General features: G+C 42.2%; 1 long non-coding RNA gene across 5 annotated transcripts in view; it reads left to right on the top strand.

The window, feature by feature from the left end:
• Positions 1-11,046, top strand: part of LOC121830312 (uncharacterized) — a 43,296-nt gene extending 32,250 nt beyond the window's left edge. Inside the window, exons 4-8 of one of the 5 annotated variants that reach the window (XR_013052332.1) lie at positions 5,296-5,441; positions 7,279-7,389; positions 7,672-7,779; positions 10,373-10,438; positions 10,793-11,046. This is a non-coding gene — a long non-coding RNA (uncharacterized LOC121830312). Of the gene's footprint in view, positions 1-5,295; positions 5,442-7,130; positions 7,390-7,671; positions 7,780-10,372; positions 10,439-10,792 lie in introns of all 5 variants that reach the window. The other 4 variants (XR_013052333.1, XR_013052331.1, XR_006073486.2 and 1 more) reach the window with 4 other exon arrangements.
• Positions 11,047-16,105: the final 5,059 nt, after the last annotated feature.

The raw sequence follows: 16,105 nt of genomic DNA, 5'->3' as shown, positions 1-16,105 counted from the left end.
GCTCCTTGCTTGTGCCTCTTGATTCTGAAGACTGGGATGTTAGGTGGAAATGTAGCTAATGGGAAATGATTCACTTGTGAAATGAGAAGGATGTCGCTTTCCTCATCTCATTCCCTCCTGGTTCTACTGCTTTTTAAAAATTCATTTTAAATCTCACCACTCAACCATATCTACCACAGTGCTTGCTCATGCAGTCCATTTTCCACTCTAGAAGATTTCACACACTTGGTAAATGGACCAAGATCATGAACTGCTTTACACTTCCTTAGGTGATCCAGAACTCTCTGGAGAAACTCTGGCCTCTGGTGCAATATTTTCATCCAAAAGAGTTTAGTTTCTTATGATCTCAGTGGTATTTAACAATAAATCCTGAACTACATGTTTAGCAAAAGCAGAGAGAAATGGATGTCAAGTCCATTAATCACAGATGAAAATAAAATCCTCTAGGTTTGAATGTCAACCAGGCATTAGCCTTATCTTGCACTGTAAAAATCTATTCAAATGACCTCCTGAATAGGGTCAGCTCATTTTTCCTGCCCCAAGATATTTTAAAGAAGAAACTGGCCGTGCGAGTGTCATAATCTTCATGGTACCTTAGGCTGTGGGTAGTTGGTATTTTGACATAAGGAGATCCACATGCAGTGTTGTACTCAAAGCTGCTGGATAGACAAAAATCACATGCACAATCCATATAAATCCACTTGTTTTGTAAAGTATTTATGCCCAATAGATGAGAAGTATTTGAGGGTAATTTCAAAGTCTTTAGATACCCATTTGTGACTGAAGTACTTATTTAAGATTGCCCGAGGTGGGGGGAGTAGAAATAAACAAAATGGTGTCTACCTCTCATATTCCAGACAAAAGGAAGTGTTGGGGTAGAAATCAAAAGGGATGTGGATAAGAAATGGGAAGGTTGGCATTTGTGACTGTATTAAGGATGGAGTACTACCAACGACTAACCATTTGAAAGTTGGAAATGGCTAGCCATTTTAATGGTATAAACACACAAATACCCCATCAAGTACATTTACAACCTGTGAATCACTAAAGACTTGCGAGGCAGCGTCTTGTCCCTGGCAGATGCTGCCTGCATTCCTCTGCTCCCCCAGTGGCTTTCAGAAACACAGGCTGCTGCTTGAGAGAAGGAGAATAAAGACTCCAAAAGGCTGAAATTAGAGTGGCTTTGATATGAAATGCATCTTAAAAATGTTCTTTAGTGCTGCTGGAAAATGAGGCTATTGTGGTGTTTGTCATAATTCTGTTAAAAAATGATGCTATTTCTACAATGATAGAGACGCCGACTGGGAAAGGAGAATGGGGACTATTGGGATGTTTGATGATACCCTTTGCCTTCCTGGGCACTGGGAAATTCCACAGTTGTCATTTACATTAGCAGAATGTAGAACATTAGCTGAGCAATGCAAGGTGCTCTCATGGGAGGAATCATGGCTGCTTTGTCCATCTCATTAACCTCCAGAGTACCACATTGCTAGAGGAATCAGTGTGCCTGGAGACGGATGATGGAGACACTGTGATTCTACAGTGTAAGACAGGCAAATCCAAATGACAGGGATATTGTAAGGCCTGGAGGCAGCCTCTCTGGCCTCCTAATTCTGACACTTATAGGGAGACATTTTTCAAAAATATTACTGTTTGAGCATGTATAAAATGAATTACATGTATAAAATGAAATATGTTCATAGCCACTCCCCCATATTCCCCTTTCAACTTTGCTCTGGACACTCCTCAACCCTGGCTTTTCCTCTTTGGAACTTGATGATCTCTTCTTTTTAAAGAGTGACACCTTATGTTCAATTAGTGCTGCTCATATATGCATGGGTGTGGGCCATGCCCTGGAGCATGGATAACTACCCAGTGGCCACAGTATTAAGGAAGAACAACTCCCCCTCTCCCAGCAGCTATCAACTGCCAATAGCCTCCCAGAAATGGGTGTGGCCTTGAGGCTCCTTCTTACTCTGTGCTGGAATTTTGGTTGGCTTCATGTTGTACAGGTCTTCGGCAAGGAACCACAGCTCTGTGAGTTCATGAGTGCAAGGGTTATGTCATATCTGGAAGACAACATTTAGCAGCATCCCTCTCTATTCTTCAGCTCTTACATTCCTTCTCATCCTCTTACTTGATGTGCCCTGAGTCTTGGTGAGGCAGGAGGAGGTGGATAATAAAGATACCTTCTCTTGTTTTCTTTTATTTGTTGTTGTTGTTTTAATTTTTTGATACATATATATTTATTTTGGTAGTGTTGCCTCCCTAGGTCAGGGCTCTACCACTGACCTAAGTCCCCAATCTCAAGATGTCCCATCTAGGGCTGAGCACTTAGAGTCACTTCACTTAGTCTCAACCCTTCGGCTCACGTTTCTCTTTTCTTCTTTGCATATGCCAGGGTGGATATGGGTACTTTAGCCATAGCTTGGCTTCACAATCACTCTCAATCCTTCATCTTCCTCCTTGTTCATCCCAGGGAGAAACCTTTAGAAGGAGAGAGGCTGGAGACACCTGCTGGCTCACAGCTGGCCTGCTCTGGTCAGTGCTTCCAATAAATTTATCCTTTCTTCAATCTTAATCTTCATTTCCTTCAGAAGCCTATTTTAAAATTTTAAGGTTTTGTCCTATATACACCTAAAGTCTCCAGGCTTGAAGATGAGTGTTAGACTTATGAATATATTCTATAGTACATACAATTTTCTTACATGTACTTTAAAAAAACCAACAACATTGGTCAGGTAAAATAACGTCACAATTTATTTGCATTTTTAATTACATGTATTACTACTTTTTTGTTTTCTGTTGAAGTGACTTGAGGACATTTTCTTATCTAAGAGAAACGGTAGGTGGAAGAGTCTTCCAGGGGCAGGAAAAGACCTTGTGTCTCAGAAGGAACTTGTTAAGAAAGTGGGTGACCGAGCAAAGTGGCATTCTAATTACCACCCCCGAGGCAGGAGGCTGTGGGGGGGGGAGAGGGCTCATCCTGAAGCTGTGCCCACACCACCATCCAAGGAGTACCATTGCCGGAGAAATGGCTGCGGAGACTCCCTTCTGTTTTGTCTCTTATTTGAACCTTATATTTGGCCTTTTGTTACTAGAAAAACATTTTATCGTCCTTCTATTCAGATAAGTATCCAGGAGCTTAGAACAGGAATTATTCAAGTCAGTGTTTGGCAGAACCCTGCTGTGATTGGTGTTGAAGCCACAGCTCTAACCTCCCCCTGAATCTTTGTATGTTCCTGTGTGTGCACCTGTGTGAATGTGCAGATAGAAGCCAGATTCAGCCTCAGCTGTGGTTACTCACACTCTAGCCACCTTGTGTTTTTTGTTTTTGTTTTATGAGACTGTGTCTTTCAATAGCCAGCAGTTCCCCAAATAGGCTCATCTGGTTGGCCAGTGGGCACTGGGGATCTTCCTGTCATCACCCACCCAGAGTGAGCATTACAAGCTTCTTGTCACCACAGTTAGCTTTATTCATGTGGGTTCTGGGAATCGAACTCAGCTCCTCATGCTTTCAAGGCAAACACTTTACTCACTGAGCCATTCTTGCAGCCCTTCCCTAAGTCTTTAACAACAATAACATAAAAAACCCTACTAACTTTGAATTTCAAGGAAATTATGAATACAGAGGCAAGAACAATATCAGGACTGTTGAGGTGGTGTTAGGCATTTCAAAGACAGGCTTGCTGAGAGTCTGCTGCTGACTCAATGTTCCACAAATAACAGTTGGCCTATGAGTCATGATACTGAAAGCCTCCTGGCACAATGCCTGAGGCCAGAATTGTGGCATTTTGGGTAATGTTTGCCCCAATGTGGGCTGAGGGCAGCTAGAGGCCTGGAAAGGTCTTCTGGTGCTGTGATGACCTCAGGTGTTGGGAGGCCCAAAGATATCAGTCATTGACTCTCCCCATTCTTCACTGACACCTCTTTTCAGCCTGTTTTCTTAGTCGTGACTCATAGTGATGAAAAATTCTCATAAGAATAATTTTCCATTTGGGTTCCAATTATGTACTGACATGAGGCTCATTAAACAATGCATTCATTAGAGAAAACCAAAATCTGATCGTCATGGGTTACTGCACCTATTTCACATACTGCCAAGGGAAGCCTTAAGCTGATTCAAAGGGTGCAAAATATTCTTGTCATTTTGGTTGTCATCACTAATGATACATAATAAGAATCTGGAACAAGTGCCAGGAGGTGGCCATGATCTGAGACAGGATGGTTGGAGCAGATCTTCCATTCTAGAGAAAGGCTGTCATATCCTAGCAATGATTGCCTTCATTCTGGATCTGGTCTCCAGTAAGGTTTTTGTTTTGGAACTTTATTTTTTTCTGATAGAAGCATTTTGTGGAACAATGACGATAAAGTCTTTCATTTTGGTGGAAAGCTGGTGACCGAGTTGAGGGATCCTAGCCACTACCCCTGCCAGCTTAATATTTATACTGATAAACTGGCAAGGAAAGTCAGTAGCAGCCTGTTTTTGCCATTCTCCTATACTGAATTACAATCCGTTTTACTCTTACCAAGTTGCGAATGCTATCTTATTTTATAGAGTGCCTTGTGTGTGTAGTACAGTTTTCGGGTAAATTGAAATCTCTTTTTCAATACAGCCTCACTCTTGTGTGTATGTGTCTGCAAGTGCATGCACACACAGACACCTCTGAATTAATATTAAAGGGAGGTAGTCGCTCTGCATGTCATTTGTCCTGCATAGAGACCTGACCACTACAGGGAGATGCAGACTATCCTGACCCCACCGCTTTGTGTTATTTGATTTCTTAAATTAATTTTTTATTTGTAATCTCAGATTTTGTTGACCTTGCAGAACCCTTTAAAAGAGCAGTCAGAGAGCCGACTCCAGTGTGTAGACAGGCCAATGGAGAATAAGAAATAATAACTTAGTCTGATAAGTCAAATTTTAGATTCATATTTTAAAGGTCAGAAGTGCAAATTCCATTAAATTTGGACTTATGGTCAAATTTATTTTAAATCTTTCCCCCCTCTTTAGTTCAGAAATATCTAAGATTATTTATGATTCAGAAAATTTTGCACACTGGAGGGGTAAAAAAACTGAGTTGTAAAATCAAATATAATAGTCATGCTTAAAAATGAGATTTAATTCACTGAGCCTTCATTTGTCCTCCACAAAACAAGTTGTGTCTAGAGGTGAGCAAACACATTTGTGATTGAAAAGTACTCATTTGGGAAAAAAAAAACCCAACAACAATATTGGGAACAGTGTTTCTGAGAACCTCTTGATGTGACAAAGTGGTCCGGTTTTTTCTTTAGCTCTAGGATCTGGGAGGTAATTGGTGTAGAGAATGAAGTAGGGAGAGTAGACGACATGGAGAACAGCATTTACTTCTTCCATTGGCTGTGACTTCTGTGTCTCCACTTTCCTGGCTCCCCTCATCTGTGGATGAGGGGAAATTTAGGTGAGTCCTGTTTCCACCCACCTATATCCCTATCCCTCAAAACACATGCTTGCTGAATTCTGTCCCTCTTTGATCCTCAGTGAATTGCTGAATAGGTATCTATCTTAGTTTCCTGGTTTTCTCAGAAGCCTAAGTAATTCATTCTAGGCCAGTCAGAAGATGAACGAATGGATAGATGAGGTAGGTGGGGCTGGCCTTTAAAGACCTACAGCAGTTGGATAGGTAAAACTATTCAAAAGACTTCATTACCCTGAATATAGACATGATCATGATCACCAGAAGATTCTGTCTTGACTCCAATGACACCCAATGCCCCCTAAATGACCTTCAGTATTGAACTCTGCAGATAGCTTCATGGCTATGCTTTGATATCACTGATTTCCAAGGACACAGTCAGGATGAGGACACCTGTCCCATTCTGTTTCACTTAACTATTTTTTTTAACATGCTCTGGTGTCAATGAGATTGAATCTTTTTCTCCCAGAGAAATGTCCTTGAACTCGTAAGGTGTGTACTTGAACTCATTGTTTAGCTTGAAGTAGATTGGGTTGAGGATAAGAGAAATCCAAGTGTCCTCTGAGACCATCAACTTAACGAAGTCTTGGCAGTTAAAACACATGTTGTTATAGCCATGCAGACTCCATTTCCCTGGAGCTCTCTCTTTTGTCTTTCTTTACTCAAGAAATGGTGACCTCACTCTGTTGTTGCCTTCTTTCTGTCTGTGGAAGAGTCTTTGACTAGAGTATTGTACACTATTGGATAACATTGAAAACCCAAGACCAGATCATTGCTTTTACTGGTCATTTTACTTCTGGATTCTTAACTTCAACATTTCATATCTCTGTCTGAAAGATGTATATGGACTTAGATGATTATATGAAGCATAGGCTCATTGCCTCTTTTTCAATCATGAAAATATTTTCACAAGATTTCAGTTGGAATTTTTTAATGTAAGTAAGCCTTTGTTGTTTATATTTTTTAAATGAAAAACAAAGGTTTTTTTGTATATAGGTATTTTGTCTGCATGTATTTCTGTACACTATGTGCATGGCTGGTGGCCAGAAAGGCCCAAAAGTGGACAGAATAGCTGTCTAGAAGTGTGGAGACCTCTGCAGTAGAGATGTTTCCTGACAACATTCTCAGTATTTTAGTTGGTGGAAGTGAGTGGGTTTGTTAATACATTCCAAGAGGTGTCACCAGGATGTTAGGTCTAATACAAAGGTGGACAAGGAATGGCTATGAAAGGGGCTAAAAATAGCCCCCAATTAAATATAATTAGGCGCTGGACCTTCAACATTCTAACTTCTCCATAATCTCTGAAGTTTTAAGAAATTAATCAGCCTTCTAGAAGGTTCTCCATAAGGTACAGAGTTATTTACCCGACTTTTCATTCACAACTGTTTCCTTTTGGTGGTGGGGTTGTGTTCCTGAGCCTTTTGTTTGCTGTACAATTATTGGTAACTTAATGACAAGCCTACGTGTGTGCGCGCATTTGATCTCTCTCCATGTAATTGTGCCTGATCTGTAACACACACTGTAGACTAGGCTGTCCTTGTCCTTGCAGTTATCTCCTGTCTCTGCCTCCTAAACGCTGGGATAACTGGTACTATCATACCTGGGTCCTTTCCTCATTCCTCTTTGTTTCTCTGCTCCTTCCTTCTCTCCCTCATCCTTTCTTTTTGACACAAGGAGATGTGTAGAAAGAAGACAACAAGAGAAGGGAAGAGACCCATTGGTTGAGGAGAGGTGCCCAGAGCAAAGACAAGGAAGGTTTAGGCATTGACAGACATTTGCTTCACAGCATTGCTCCTGAGTTCTTCCTGCCGATTTCTGTAAGATGGAGTTGTCAAACATTTGAGTACATCCACTGATGCCTGGGAGACCAAGAGTACACGGGGACATCCTTCTTCCTCCCACAGATCTACTTCTGATGGAAAATTCACTTAAGGTACTAGTAACCAGTGGTAAAACAGTTTGTTTTACTTCATTTGTTCCCCTACCACAAAGAACACAGGGAACCTGTAGTATAAGATAAGGAATTGTGAGCAAAACGCAAGCCTTGATTCTTAATTGATCTGCTAGTCTCTGTGGGTTTAAGTTAACCATTATGAGTGAGTCCCTGCTGTATTGTTTTCTAATTAAGGCATATATATGTCTAATGAGATTTCAGAATAATAAGGCATTTATAATACTTTAATGAAGGGCATTCTTTTCATCTTTATTTACTTAGCAGCATAATCAAGACCAACTAAGAAAGGTTAGCCACGGTCAAAGGAAATTGATGAAGAGTGGCTATTAAGGGATGGAGCATATGTACGCAGACTATGGTTAAATAACGGTAAGTAGGACGTGTTTATTAAAATGATGCAGGGATTTTATACCTTCATTCTTGATGTCTCTTAGTACCTGACATTATACTGCTACGGTTTCCATGGAGACAGCACACACTCTTCCTTTCAGCTGACCTGAAGTTCAAGCCCTGCTGTTGCAATAGAAATTCTAAAAAACCACTTCCACCTTTATTAAAAACAAAAATACAAAATCTATGCAAAAAGGAAAAGGAAAAAAAGAGGATGAGAAAATCCATTGACTATATTACAGAAGAGGAGAGAGAATGTGTGCTGTTTTCATTAAGACAGAATCAAGAAACAACTTACTATGCTGGAGGTTGAGAGTGTCTGTCATTTCTTTCCCTAAATTACCTTAGAATTGATGCCCCTGAGCCTGCTTTAACATCTGCACCTTTCATTTCTAATTCAATACACTCTACTATTTTTAGTTTTCTGGAAATCTCTCTCTCTCTCTCTCTCTCTCTCTCTCTCTCTCTCTCTCTCTTTCTCTCTCTCTCGATTTAAGAACTTGCTTCTGTATGGCTCACACACACAAATGTTGACTTGGTATATGAGTTGACTTTAATAAAGCCAGGTTTACTTTGGGGAAGGATCGCCAAGATAAGATATTTCACAGGAATAAGGGATCAGAAGCTGGATCTCCCATTCACAGTTCTCCTTTGTTTGGCTTCTTATTATTTAAGAAGGTTAAGAAAACGTGACTTCTGAGGGTCTATTCATTGGCTTGCATAGCCAAATGGTCTAAGCATGGCTTGGTTTCCCTAGGGGATTGTTCCTCTACACTCTGACACCTATGTTTATACAATCCCCAGGTCATTTTCTGTAAAATGTCTGAAGCAGTTATTCAGACCCCATTAACCCAACATACAAAAGTAAGAACATGCGAGTGATCTTTTCTAGAAGTCTCTACTTAATGGCATTTTATGCTTCGGTGTTCTGGTTGAGACAGCGTTATACACTGGTAAGACATAGGTCTATAGGGCTGTGGAGATGGTAGGTGATAAATTGTTTGCCATGAACACCAGAGCTTATATCTCCAGAACCCTGTAAATGTTAGGCTTGTGTGGTGGTCTGCCCATAATTCCACCATGAACATTAGAGGAAGAGACAAGAGATTCCTAGAGCTAGCCAAATTGATGAGCCCTGGGTTCAAGGAGACAGTCTGCAACAACATACAATGTGTTGATGGTGACTGAAGAAGACAAGTCCATGTTAACCCTTGGCCCCCCCCATATTTACACATAGACACACAGACACAGACACAGACACACACACACACACGCACACACACAGATACATGCACATAGATACACACACCACAAGACAAACATGTGAACAAAACCTTCAAGGAGGATTATGTCAGTTGGCATTAAACTTAAGATATTGTCTTAGTCAGTGTTGTATTGCTGTGAAGAACACCATGACCATGGCAACTCTTAAAGAAGAAAATATTTAATTGGAGCTGGCTTATACCTTGACAGGTTTAGTCCATTCTCATCGTGGCAGGGAGCATGGTGGCACACAGACAGACATGGTGCTGGAGGAATAGCTGAGGACTCTATGTCTGGATCTGCAGGCAACAGGAAGAGAGAAAACCACTGGGTCTGGCTTGGGCTTTGAAAACCTCAAAGCCCACCTCCATTGACACACTTCTTCCAACAAGGCCACACCTCCTAGTCCCTTCAAGTAGTACCACTCCCTAAGTATTGAATATATGAACATATGGGTGCCATTATTATTCATACCACCACAGATATATATGCAGTTTCTAGGCCAGACTAATTCAGTTCCTTCCCAAGCAAGGCTGCATGGCAGAAGTGTCTAAGGATGTAAAATTCTGAGGAATCACAACGTAATAGTGGGCAGATGCTTAGGAAAGATAATTGCCCTCTGTGAGGTGTCAGCTGGTTTTTCAGTTTAACCCCTTTTAAATTGTAGTCTGTTCTTCAAAGCACACTGTCTCTTCCATAGTTCCTAACACTTTTTAAACCATGCAATAACATTTGATCTGCACTGTATTGATTGTTATATTTGTTGTTGGACCACCACCATCAGCCAAAATGAACATTTTTATTTGTCTGACTTACCCATTCTGTGTATTGTGTTTTTAGCAATGGAAAATAATCTAATCTAAACAACTGATCTGCCAGATTTATGCTAGGAGTCCCATAAGGGATTTCATCTGTATTCTCTGATTCTGTTCTCCATCAGGGGGTGCAAGAGCAAAGGAATCAAGACTCCTCCCCCATGAAGGACTCCTCCCTAGCTCTGGGCAGAGCTCCATCCACTTATTCCAAATGAGCCCCTGTTGTAGTATCTTTGGCCTTGAACCTGACATGCACATGGTTTCCAGAAATAACACAGGAATAAATATTTCTATTGTGTTGCATGTAGTTCCCAGCCAGAAATCTGTAATGACTGTAAAATATTCTCTTTATGAGGTTTTCGCCCATCACAATCTTTGACTTTAATTTTAGATCTAGTTCCCTAAGTCACCCAAAGAATTTGCTCAGCTTTTGTGGCTACATAAAGGACGATAAGCAGCAGGAATGACATTAAAAACGTTGACATCTCTTGCAGCCCAGACAACAGGCAGACAAGCAAAGGGTGGCTGGCGACTGGACATATCACCCATGCCTGTAGTACGTGAGTAAGCTGGCTATTGCCTCCTATTTCCCTCACCATCTGTAGATGAAGGGGTGCCTGTTCAGAGCTTGCTGGTACCATTTCAATTCCTATTTCTACAGTTGAGAAAATGGTCCCTCAGGGAAGCAAGTGACTTCCTTAAAACCCTACAAGAGTCAGATGTAAGCCAAATCAATTATGGAACTCCATGCAAGCAAATCTCTTTGTGTTTTGTTTCATGGGAAGACATATGTCTTAGAAGCAAAATTAATCAATAAAAATCCTAAAATATTTTTTAAAGTCTTTCTGTGATGTAACAGGAAAGAAAAAATAAGAACTAAGGTCACCTTTAATCATCTCTATATCTGCTTGTAGTGGGTAGCCATTCCAGCTTTGATCTGGAAGTTTCAACCCCATTGAGGCCTTGGTAATGGGCATGCCTACAAGGCAGGGTGGAAAGAGGACCCTGAAGACCCGAGATCTGGATGTGCCAGCTCTCTTGGTTCCTGGACCCTGGATGCTGGAGCTAGACCAAGCAGAGTTCTCCAGAGAACACCACCGGACTGCGCCACATCTTTCCCGGACCCTGTATCCTATCGCTTCACTTCTAAGTTACCCCACAAAATAAACCTCCCTTTTAACTATGTAGAGTGGCCTAAATAGTTTCACCAATACCTGCTCTTGCTATTCTGCAAGACTCTATGTCCCTCTCCTCGCCCTTTCTGAAAGTGATCCATAAAACCCATTGGTTGGGTAGGTCGAACAGTCACTTTCCCTACCAGGGGAAGTACTATGAGACTTTCTGGAGAGGCGAGTCTGGTTCATCTGAAGCAGCTATCCAGTGGAACAGGAAGTTGCATCCCCTTGCCCCGCTAACACAGACTCCCAATGCTCTACACAGCAAAGCACTTGAGCCGGTGGCAAGGAAGCATAGGTTGCCACCTTGTCTGACCACTTTCCCAGTGAGAAGTGATTTGGGGAGATTGGCCCATGGTACAGAGAACCTCTAGGTGTCAGAGTGGACACTAGACCACAGTGGTTCCCAGCTCTTTGCAAATGAGGCATGTGTCTGCTTTCTGCCCAGCACACAGTGTACACGCTATAAATATTTACCGAAGGGAGAAACAAGCCTGCCAGTAGATAAGGAACAACCTAGGAAGAAAATGATGTCAAGAGGAAAAGGGAAGGGGCAGCTCGCTCTCCTTCCCCGACTCCCTTTTTGTCTTCTTTTCCTCCGTTTCAGCCCATTGGAATGATTTCATTTACATCAGAGAAACTGATGGACTGAATGATACTTTCTCGGACCCTGGTGATTTACTCCTGTGCTCCATCTCCATTCTCTTCCCATCTCTTTCCTCTCCTCTCTTTTTCACCGAATGCATGAAAGAGTCATTTTCCGTTGCAGGGTTATTCCAAAGGTCGCTGACAGGGTGGCAGTAAAATGACACAGCTAAGTGATACAGATTTTAATGACTTAATGTTCTCGTAATTCCTAATAAAAACATCAGGAGAGACAGGGTGATGTTTCAAAAGACATAAAAATGGAACATGGATCATAGTAAAAGATGTTTGTGCAAAATTTCCATGCCAGAGAATGGAGCCAGGCAGGACGAAGTTTGTACAGGCAGAGCCATAAAATAGAGGCTATTAGTAAAGGGGGGGGGAAGGGGGATGTCACATCAGAGAAAAAAAAATTGAAGATATGTCAGAAGGAGAAGAAAAAATATACGACAAAAGGAAATAAAGGTGGACTGGCTTCTTAACAAGGATAAAGAGCAAATAGGAAATTATGGGGAAAGGAAGGAAGGCTTGGCCTGTCTTATGAGCCAGGCTTGGCGACAAAGGGTAATAGCAGAAAGAATACTTAAGGTAATAATAGTCAATGAGGAGAGACAGCGCAGGGAAGCAATATGCCTCAGAATATCCAGAGTAGCAAAATCGCTGCCGAACACAAAAGGAGAGGATGGAGGTAGTGCAGGCTGGCTCGCAATTATTTCTGAAACCTCATAGAAGACTATTAGGTTCCTAGGAATTTGAAAAGGGGAAGGCAGCATGAAATTTTTATTTTTAAACCATGATGAAAATGTGTTAAAGTAGGTCACAGAGAAGAATGCATGAATTTGGTGGGCTTCTTTGGCACTTGGAAAACCCCAGTGAAATGAACAAAATTGATGAGTGAGCCTGGCTGGCTTGTGTGCCTGGCTCACAGGTGGGCCTCTAAAAGCCGTGGGTCAGGTGAACACCCATTGTTTCCCCTCTGCACACAGGGACCACACATTGGGCACCAACTCATGTTTTACTACTCCTCAGATGGCTATCGTCCATCCTAGCCCCACTGTGGCATGTGGGGACAGGGATGCTTTTCTCTTCTCTTTCCCTCTGCATGAACATGGGAGGGCTCTGCTTCTCCATCCTAGTGCAGAGACAGGAGCTTGTTTAAGTAGAAGAATCAACTGGCTGAAGTAAGTTCACATGTTCCTTTATATCCAAAAAATAATAATAATAATAATAATAATGTGCTCATTGAAAATGTGAGCTGCTCCGAGGCTTACAGGTCAGAAAGTAATCCTGTTCATTACTCTCAATTCCCAGGACGAAGGGGACCCTAGGCTTTGAAAAAGCTACATGAGAGCCATAGTGTGGGTCATGAGTACATGGAGAGGAGTGAACTCTGTCCAAGAGCTTTTCTGTCCCTATATGCAAAGTAGGCAAGGCCAGGCAGACAGGCTTAGGTTGGTTACTCTGACCGGGTTTGGGTTTGCTTTTGGAAGCTAGCTGTGCCTAGCCCTGGGGTTATTAGGATGATTATGCAAGGACAGCATGGGCTGTGGGCTCTGGATTGGTTAGTTTGTGTTTGAAACTGCCTCTATGAAGGATCACTTCTCCCAGGAAGAGTAGGGTGTGGTGATATTGTGTTCCCCACAATATTGTACATCCTAATAAACTGATCTGGGGTCAGAGAACAGAACAGCCACTAGATATAGAGGCCAGAAAACGGTGGCACACATGCCTTTAATCCTATCACTTGGGAGGCAGAGATCCATCCAGATCTCTGTGAGTTTAAAGCCACACTGGAAACAGCCAGGAATGGTGACTCCTTTAATCCCACAAAGTGATCCTTTAATCCCAGGAAGTGATGGCAGAAAGAAGAAAGGTATATAAGGTGTGAGGACCAGGAATTAGAAGCTTTTGGCCTGGTTAAGCTTTCAGGCTTTGAGCAGCACAGTTCAGCTGAGAGTCATTCGGATGAGGACACAGGGGCTCCCAGTGTGAGGAAACAGATCAGCTGAGGAACTGGCAAAGTGAGGTGGCTGTGGCTTGTTCTGCTTCTCTCATCTTCCAGCATTCACCCAAATACCAGGCCCAGGTTTGTTTTTATTAATAAGAACTGTTAAGATTCGTGCTACAGTAGTGTGTGTATGTGAATGTTTACTGCCCCAGATTCCTTGGTGGAGATTCCAATCTCCAGGATAACGGTATCAGAAGTCGAGGCTTTTGAGAGGTGATGGAGTTGTATGGATAAAATCCTTATGAGGAAGATGAGTCTGTTGAGAGCAGCCAGAGGCATGCCCACTTCTGCCATGTGACGTTAGATCATGGAGATGGTCATCCCTGAAACCGTCAGTCATCACTAGAATTCTATCACGCTGCCACCCTGTTCTTGGACTTCCAGGCTTGGCAAGAAACACATTCCCACTGTTTACAAGCTACTCAGCATATGCTGTTTGGTGACTGCAGTGCTGAAGGGCTGATTGGATTGGGGTAGGACATAAAGGAAGTGGGACACCAAGGCAGGAGGAAGCAACGGAGTTGTCTTCAGCAAGGTGTGGCCAGAAGATGAAGGTAGGGCAGAGGTGCCAGCACCAGATTTTTCCAGAAATTTTTAAGTAGGTAAATATGGTGGGCATCCAACTCACCAGATTGTGAGAAGCAGGGAAAATACATCCAGCCCCAATGGTTGGAGCCACACAGCAGCTAGAGGAGAGATGTCTCCTTAGTGAAGCACGCAGCTGTGCCCCTGCTAACCAACCACACTTACCTGGAGAATTCGCATGGGTGAGAAGGAAGCTGTGGTTGCCAGAGGCTACAGAGAGGCTTTTGGAGGCCACTGCGACATCACTTAACCAATCCTTCTTAATGGTCCACTGTACCAACTGGGAGAATTCACTGCCCAGCATGCTACAGAGTCTCAGACATGTTCCTCATTCGTTGTGAACACTTTTCTGCCTATTGATTGTGGTGATATTTTATTTGTGCATTAATAAATAAAGCTTGCCTGGAGATCAGAGGAAAAAGGCCAGCTATTATAAGTAAACAAAGAAGTCAGGCAGCGGTAGCACACACCCTTAATCCTATCACTTAGCGGGCAGGATCTCTGTGTGTTCAAGGCCACACTGGAAACAGAGCCAGGTATGGTGGCACATGCCTTAATTCCAACACTAGTTAACCATGGAGGTCTGGAGGTCTGTACAGACAGAAAGTGACAGAGCTGTCTAGGAAGAGCGAGTGATGTAGATGGATGGAGAGAGCAAATCAGATGGCAGAACAGCAAGGCATTTGTGCATGGGTAGACAGGAAGTAACTCGCAGTTGGAAGCTGCAGTGTTGGTGAAGTAAGGTCGGCTGGTGGCTATCCCTATTTTTCTGATCTCTCTAAGGCTTTCACCCCCATGTTTGGCTCTCTGTTTTTTTATTTAATAATATCATTTAGAAATTCATCTACAACTGATGTGTTAATTTTTCTCTAACATTGGTTCAACTCATGTACATATAAGACCAGCTGATTAGCAATATAAGGCTATATTTTTATATGCCTGACCACATTTATCTTTAAAACAAAAGAGTAAGGGAGTTATTAATAGGCAGTTAGTACTAATACTGCTAATAAAATCCTACAAAGTAATCATTGTTTATTGTTATTTTCTATTTTAAAGGAGAGGAAAATAATACTAGAGAAATTACATAATTAGCCTAAGGTGATACAATTGGCAGATGATTAAACCAGCACTGGCCTCCAGGTTCCTCGGACCTGAATCCTAATCCTAAGCGAGTTCTACCATAACTCGCTGCCAAGACCTCACACACCACAGATGTTCAACTCATTGAAATACTTAACCAAAAATATGCAAATAACAGAGACTTCTGGGTCCTACAAATAGTTTCTACCAGCCCCAGTGCCCATTTAAGGATTCTTTCTGATAGGTAGCCCTCCAGCCTGACCTTGGGAGAGAGGTGACATTGATGGTATGAACAGGATTGCAGAGTCATATCCTGAGCCCAGGGCCACCATTCAAGACGACTGTTTCAAGCTGTCTTACCCGCTACCTGCATCTAGTCTCTCTGCTTTGTATCCTGTTGAATGGCTGGCTGAGGCTAAAAGGCTGCTACTGTCTCTGACACAGAGGAAGGAAGCCACTTGCTCAACCTCCCTGAAAGCAACTCTGGACCTTAGACCTTAAGAAACAAAAGGAAGTCTCATGAGCTGCTTCTGGGAAATACGTTTCACTTTCTATTGAAAGAGATGGGTGCAGGAGGAGACATCCTGATAAGATTATCTGCTCCTTGTTCTTTTATTTTTAATTTTTTAAATTAATTTTTTTCATTTATTTTCCATTCCAACCACAGTTTTCCCTCCCTCCTCTCTTCCCATTCCCTCCCTTACCTCCCATCTATCCACCTATCTACTCCT

This window comes from Peromyscus maniculatus, chromosome 6 (assembly GCF_049852395.1).
Source record: "Peromyscus maniculatus bairdii isolate BWxNUB_F1_BW_parent chromosome 6, HU_Pman_BW_mat_3.1, whole genome shotgun sequence".
NCBI classification, from domain to species: Eukaryota; Metazoa; Chordata; class Mammalia; order Rodentia; family Cricetidae; genus Peromyscus; species Peromyscus maniculatus.
The sequence above is the reverse complement of the archived record's forward strand: the minus strand, read 5'-3'. Positions and strand labels throughout refer to the sequence as shown.